Source organism: Palaemon carinicauda, chromosome 10, assembly GCF_036898095.1.
Source record: "Palaemon carinicauda isolate YSFRI2023 chromosome 10, ASM3689809v2, whole genome shotgun sequence".
In the NCBI taxonomy this organism is placed as follows: domain Eukaryota; kingdom Metazoa; phylum Arthropoda; class Malacostraca; order Decapoda; family Palaemonidae; genus Palaemon; species Palaemon carinicauda.
The window spans coordinates 121,599,417-121,606,916 of record NC_090734.1 but is presented as its reverse complement, the minus strand read 5'-3'; positions in this window follow the sequence as shown (position 1 = coordinate 121,606,916).

The following is a 7,500-nucleotide window of genomic DNA, read 5'->3' as shown; positions in this document are numbered from 1 at the left end:
CACACACACAAATTGCACTTCAATCACGATCCAAAATCTTTTTTTTAGACATGAACACCAAACCGAAATCAATCACTCTCTTCCATTGCACATTCCAACGCACTCTACTTTTCCATTATAGAAGAATTTTTAGTATTCTTAGTAACTATTGTTATATACCATACACTCTCAACGGTTCTGACTCGAGTCATTTATCTTGTGTGCAATATAAAGTTTTTTCCACTTTATTTTCCAAATTTTCACAAATTTTCCGTGACAAATCCTCTTTGTCTACACCTACATTGTTTTTTCTAGTGTCAATCTTTTTCTTGTTTATCCTATCTTGTGTATATATATATATATATATATATATATATATATATACATATATATATATATATATATATATATATGTATATATGTATATATATATGTATGTATGTATATAAATGTATATATATATATATATATATATATATATATATATATACAATGTATATATATATATATATATATATATATATATATATATTATGTATATATATATGTATATATAATAATAATGATAATAATAATAATAATAGTAATACTGTATATAAGGAGAGTGCGTGTGTGCCTATGTATGTATGTATGTATATAAATTTATTAGATATGTATGTAAGGAGAATGCGTGTTTGCGTTGGTGTTAATCTTTTCACAGATATTATTATCAAGTCAATCTATAACCTAATCATTGACAAATTTCTTTATATTCTTCGGTCTCTACTGAATGAACGTATAATGATAAGCACGCATACGCTCTTGTTTAATTGTTCAATTGCCTGTCTTCATAAATATTTTCATAATTGACCATAGTTATTCAATTGTGCCTTGAATATTGTAAGTTTGGTGGGTGTATGCCGTTGCCATTTATTTAATTACAATTAATTAATTTTTTTTATTATTATCTGTCACTTTTATTTTTGGGGGCTTAATCCCAAGAATGTAGGTTTGCATTTTTTTTTTTTTCAACCATTGAATTAACCGGTAATAGACGCCTAGTAAACTATCGTGTTTTTAGTATCCGTTGCCTTTGACATAAATTAAAAAAGAAAGTAAGTTATTGCAGGATCTTCCAGGTTTAGACAAAGCAAAATTTAATCAATTGCTTGCAAAACCAGAACCGTGTAAATCTCCCATTAATACTTAAATGCCATACGTAAAAGACGGGGTTGCTGTATACGGTTGCTATTAATAATAGAAGATCAGGACCTGTCCTTTCCTATGAGCTAACAAATTTAGTTTTTTGGTTTTTTTTTTTTTCAACCCTAAGGTTTAGCTCTTAATCTTTCGATAAGAAACCCGTTTATGACATGGTTTCCATAAAACAGCTTGTATATAGGTTTTTTTTCTATTGGTCGGATCCTTTTGATGAAGGAAAGTTTTGCACTAATTTTGTGAGGAATCAAACGTAATTCATTATTAATCAAAATTTGTATATGTTTAGATATTGTGTTTGAGTCTTTAGTCCTGCATTTTTATGTATTGTTAATATAGTATGCTAGGATAGTTATTCAACCCACATTACCATATCAACATCTTAAAGGATTTTATAAAAGTTTTTAATAACAGTCGGAAATCGGTTTTTACGTTTAGAAAAGGCCGAGCTACACTTAATTTCTTCGGTATAAAAAAATGGAAAGCCGATTACTTAGGACTTACGTACTTTTATCAGTTTTAACTTATATGTGCAAAGTTGACCTTTATCGAAAGTATGTTTGACGTCAATGTTTGTATAAGAACTATATTGTCACGTATCACCTATCAGAGAGAACTGTATTATTTTGCGTGATTTAGATATAGGTACACCTTTTTCTTGTTTCAGTTTGATTTAAGGCTAGTTAATTCACTCGACAATACAAAATTTTTATGGTTATAAAGAAGAGCTTGTTTACCAATGTCATATTACTTTCTCATGTGTAGGGTATGTTCTTCGTATTCATATATGTGTGTATGTATATATATATATATATATATATATATATATATATATATATATATATATATATATATATATATATATATATATATATATATTTATATATATGTATATAAATATATATATATAAATATATATATATATATATATATATATATAAATATATATATATATATATATATATATATATATATATATATATATATATATATAATCATCATCATCATCATCTCCTCCTACGCCTATTGACGCAAAGGGCCTAAGTTAGATTTCACTAGTCGTCTCTATCTTGAGCCATTAAATCAGCACTTCCCCATTTATGGCCTCCTACTTCACGCTTCATAGTCCTCAACCTTGTAGACCTGGGTCTTCCAACTCTTCTAGTGCTTTGTGGAGCCCAGTTGAAAGTTTGGTGAACTAATCTCTCTTGGAGAGTTCGAAGAGCATGCCTAAAGCATCTCTATCTACCCCTCACCATGATCTCATCTTTAAATGGTACTTGAGTAATCTCTCTTATAGTTTCATTTCTAATTCTGTCTTTGCCATTCAACTCCCAATATTCTTTTGAGGGCTTTGTTCTCAAATCTACAAAATCTGTTTGATATTGTTTTATTGTCATACAATATATATAGGCTACTGTTATATATATATATATATATATATATATATATATATATATATATATATATATATATATATATATATATATAGAAGGGGCTAGCGTTCGATCCCAAGTATGAGGTAGAAATTTATTTTTATTTGAACACGATGTTGTGTTGATATTTATCCATATATATATATATATATATATATATATATATATATATATATATATATATATATATATATTTATGTATATGTATATGTGTGAGAGGGCTTATATATATATATATATATATATATATATATATATGTATATGTGTGTGAGGGCTTTTATATATATATATATATATATATATATATATATATATATATATATATATATATATATATTTAAATGATCATCTTTCATTTAAAACATGATAGCATAAAGCTAATGATATAATTGATATTTGCTTATATAATTTGGATATGCATATTTTTGTAAATGTTCTTTTTCTGGTAGTTTTATTCCCTATACGTTTGTTTATTGAAATCTGCGTTGTTTTTTTTTTTTTTTTTTTTTTTTTTTTTTTTTTTTTTTTTTTTTTTTTGCAATGGGTTTCAAAAGTTATGGCTCTCATCTTTGTAAGAAGATTCCATCTGGAATATTGTCACCTATCAGTTTATATCTTTTGATAAGAGATATTAGCGAAATTCTCCTCTAGAAAGTTTTATAAAATTTTTCACGAACTGTTTATAATTTTTAGGTACTCCGACGGTTTTTGCGTCTACTCACCTGCAGACTCATAGGGGACTTAAAATTTGTATTATATTACTGTTTTTTTTTTTTAATCTACTTTGTTGATAAATCACAGCTTAAAACAACGTGAGAACATTAACGCTACACTCCTTGCTAGTACAGTGGTAACGGTTTGCCATGCATTCACAAGGACTTCAGATCGAGTCTCCTTCGGGCCGTGATTCTAAGCTCTTTACTGGAGAGGTTACTGTTGTGGTTGGGCACCACGATGGGCGATAAGGCTTTCCCGGCTGAACTACTGATGATCATATCTTCAGACACTTCTTAGTCAAGCGGTGTTTTAGAATTTGTTGAATTAACGTTGAGGGGCCGTTTTCCTTAAGAATGTTGGAAAACTACTGTTATTATTTTCTGCAACAAAATAAATCCAAATGTTTTTCAGAAACAATTCGACAGACCTTTTCTCGCGATGAATGACAAGACGACGAGTGAATATGATGTTCTAAAATCATTCAAAGATGAAATTGTGTAGGATATATATATATATATATATATATATATATATATATATATATATATATATACTGTATATATATATATATATATATATATATATATATATATATATATTTATATATACATATATATATACATATATATGTATATATATATTTATATATATATATATATATATATATATATATATATATATATATATATATATATATATCCAAGTTTACTTTCTTGAAGAAAAATTCCATCGAGGATTGTTACTAGAGACAACTACGTATATGGTTTTCCAGGTAATAAGTTCTCGTATAAAAATAAAAATTAGGATTTCCCTTTTGAGATACTCTGGCCCCATCCCATCATGATATTCAAGAGACGCCTAAAATAACGCCGAAAAGACGTGCTCTTTCCAGGGTTTAAGAAATGAAAACCTCGATTCACAAGGATTCCAGAGAGAATTCCAGTCACCGCGTGCTTCTACTAAAAAAGAAAAAAAGAGAGGGGGGGGGAGACTCTTATATCCCATCCTATACATATATTTATAATTCAGTTCCAAGCAAAATAATCCAGCGTAGGTCGTATACAAGAGTGTTTAATATAACTCCGCCGCCTTCCTGGAATACCTTACATTCCAGGATTCAGGATTTAGCCTGGAAAGGTTCTTACCTTTCAAGAAAGATTTTTCCTTCCAGACGCCTTTGTCGCTGCCTTTTCTTTATTTATTTTTGCCCTTTTGGTATAGTTTTTTTTATTATAATTGTGATAAAGTTCTGCTTTTCCAAAACTATTTATTGCTCTTGGTTTTTCATGTGTTTTCGTTAGATTTACTGTACTTCTAATGATTACATAAAAGTGTTGAGCCTTTTCTCTTGAATGTGAATCTAGTAAACATAATTGATATTTGTATCCCTTCTCGTATGTTAAAATACCGAGTGAGAGACGAACCCTAGTTCCATTGGAGAAACAGCTCGGAGTGTTATCACCTTTGGAAGGGTAACAGTTCTAATTTGACTTGAACTGTTACCGAGAGATTTTGCTTCAACTGAAAAGGAATGCAAAGGCTAAATTAACTAGTGTAAGTTTTCGGTTCATTTGAAATTAAAACACTCTTGATAAACCTTGATGCTTATGGAGGGGTAGATCCAAATGGTGTTTTTTATAAGGGCTGCTGATTTGTTAGCTCCTAAATTATTACTTTTTGCAAATTAGCAAAAAGAGGCTCTTCTTTTTGTATTTGTTCGAGAAATGTAAATGTGTTTGTGATAGCTCTGATCCTTCTAATTGCTGCGCTGAAGGTAATCATCTGTCTCCTAGTTTGCAGTTTGGCTTTCAGAAGGGCCTTGGAGCATGTAATACCCTTCATATAGTTTCCAATGGTTTACAGAAATCCCTTGATTGTTGTAAGGAATTACGTAAGATTGGCCTTGATTTTAGCGCTTCCTTTGACTGTGTAAATTATGAGGCCCTTATTTTCAAACTTAAACATTTGGTTGTAGGAGGGTATTTTCTTCTCATCATTTTTGAATTATTAAGTAAAAGAGTGTAAAGAGTAGGTGTTCATGGGCACCATAGTGTGTATAGGAATGTAACATCTGGTGTTTTTCAGGGAAGTGTTCTTGGCCCATTACTTTTCATCCTGCTGTATATAAACATGGTACATAGTTTAATTTTGAAAACATGCTCGGTATATATGCAGATGATCTTTGCATCAATTCCATCTCCTGAATAGACCTGGGGTTTATGAATCCCTTAACAGAGATCTAGCTAAACTTAGAGCATGGTTCAAATTATGGTGTATGAATTTGAACCATAGCAAATCTCAATGTATTATTGTAAGTTTTTCGAAGACAGTTTGTCTTCAACATCGAAATCTTGACATTGGTAATGTTCTTTTAATTATAGTAAATATAACAAGCTGTGTTTCGTGATTGCAGATTTATTTTTAGGAAACACATTCGGTCTGTTTCTTCAATTGCACACACAAAAAAACTTAATTCGGTGGTCACTCTATCCTAAAGAAATATTTCATATCGTACACTCTTATCTTGTTTTGAGTATTGTTCTCCTGTCTGGTCTTCAACTGCTGGCTCTGATCTCAATTTGTTAAACAGAAATTTGCAGTCTATTAAATTGATTTTTCCAGAGCTGTGTGTATATATATATATATATATATATATATATATATATATATATATATATATATATATATATATATATGTAGCCCTGTCATTCAGTTAATTCTTTATGGATGTTGCTTAAATTTTTTCATAATTCTGACCATCTTTTGCATTCAGAACTTCTTGGACTGTATCCTTATGTGCGTAGTACTAGGTATGCAATTAATTCTAAGTCTGTCGTGTCTATCATAAGACTCAACCCCACACGGTATTCTAGAATTTTTAAGCCAGCTTTGACCTGATTGTGAAGTGATCTTCCTAAATCTTACAGTGGAATCGGTGGAAATTCTTAAGCTTAAACTTGCAGAAAATGTTTTTGTATTGAAAAAGTTGACATCAATCTCATTTTATAGTTTATATATGTCAGATCTATTTTAACGTTGGTACTGATCTTAAAGTATTTTGTTTGTTCATTATCTATATTTAGTGTGTTTGTTATTCTTTTATTTTCTTTCCTCTATGGGCTACTTTCCCTGTTTGAGCCCTAGGGCTTATAGCATTCTGCTTTTCCAATCAATGATAATGATTATATTTCTTTTAAAACGGAGCTCTGACTTACCTTTTGCTATTTTCAGTGAGCTGTTATTTACAAAATGACATTAAACAAATATTTACATCAGAATTTCATTTGTTTTACGAAAAGTAAGATTCTTACCCGATTCAAATAATTTTACATGTAACGTTGTGAGAGAACAGTTGACAGTACAATTTATTAATTAATAAAGTATTTCTGTGTTTTGATCACTGAAGTCCACTTGTCATAAAAAAATATAAAGATAATCTAAGTTCAAATTCTGTGAAAACTGAACGACTGGAATTGATACATTACTGTAGTTTCAAAGTCATGGTAATTAAGATACTGCCAATTTTACATTCTGGTATATTCATCTTTGGATGCATTTATGTAGGAATCCTAGTCTATGTATTTTGGGTATTTTGTAGAATTATAACTCCATATACATTTCTAGTTTTTAATGGAAGTTGTTTCTTATATCAATGTTTTGAAGAAACTATTCTTTTACCATTGTTATGGATAGCTATAAATAGAATACCTTCCATCTTATCTATGATAAAATTTCGACTTAAAATTTTGACACTATTTTATTTGACAAAGGTAACTTTCTTCTATTTGACAAATTGTATTTAGTTATTACTCCCAATAATTATATGTCAAAATTTTAATTTTTTATAAACCGTTTACGTAAAGAGCTTCATCTTTTGGGAAGTGAAAGGAAATATTTTAATGAATCCTCACCTAACTATTAATGCCTCTAAGTATCCTTTTAATAGTGTTTGGAGAGTAGCTTCCACACTGGAATGCCTTTCGGATCTAATCCTTTCCATCCGTCAGTTCGACTTAGTGTCACTGAGAACGAAATTTTTAGTTAATGTTTTACCAATAACTAGTAACTCTTAATATTTATAAAGTCTTTCTTTCATAATAGGTAAGTTGCTTCCCTTACACAATATCTTTCAGATATAACTGGGTATATTCCAAGTTGGCCTCATTGCAA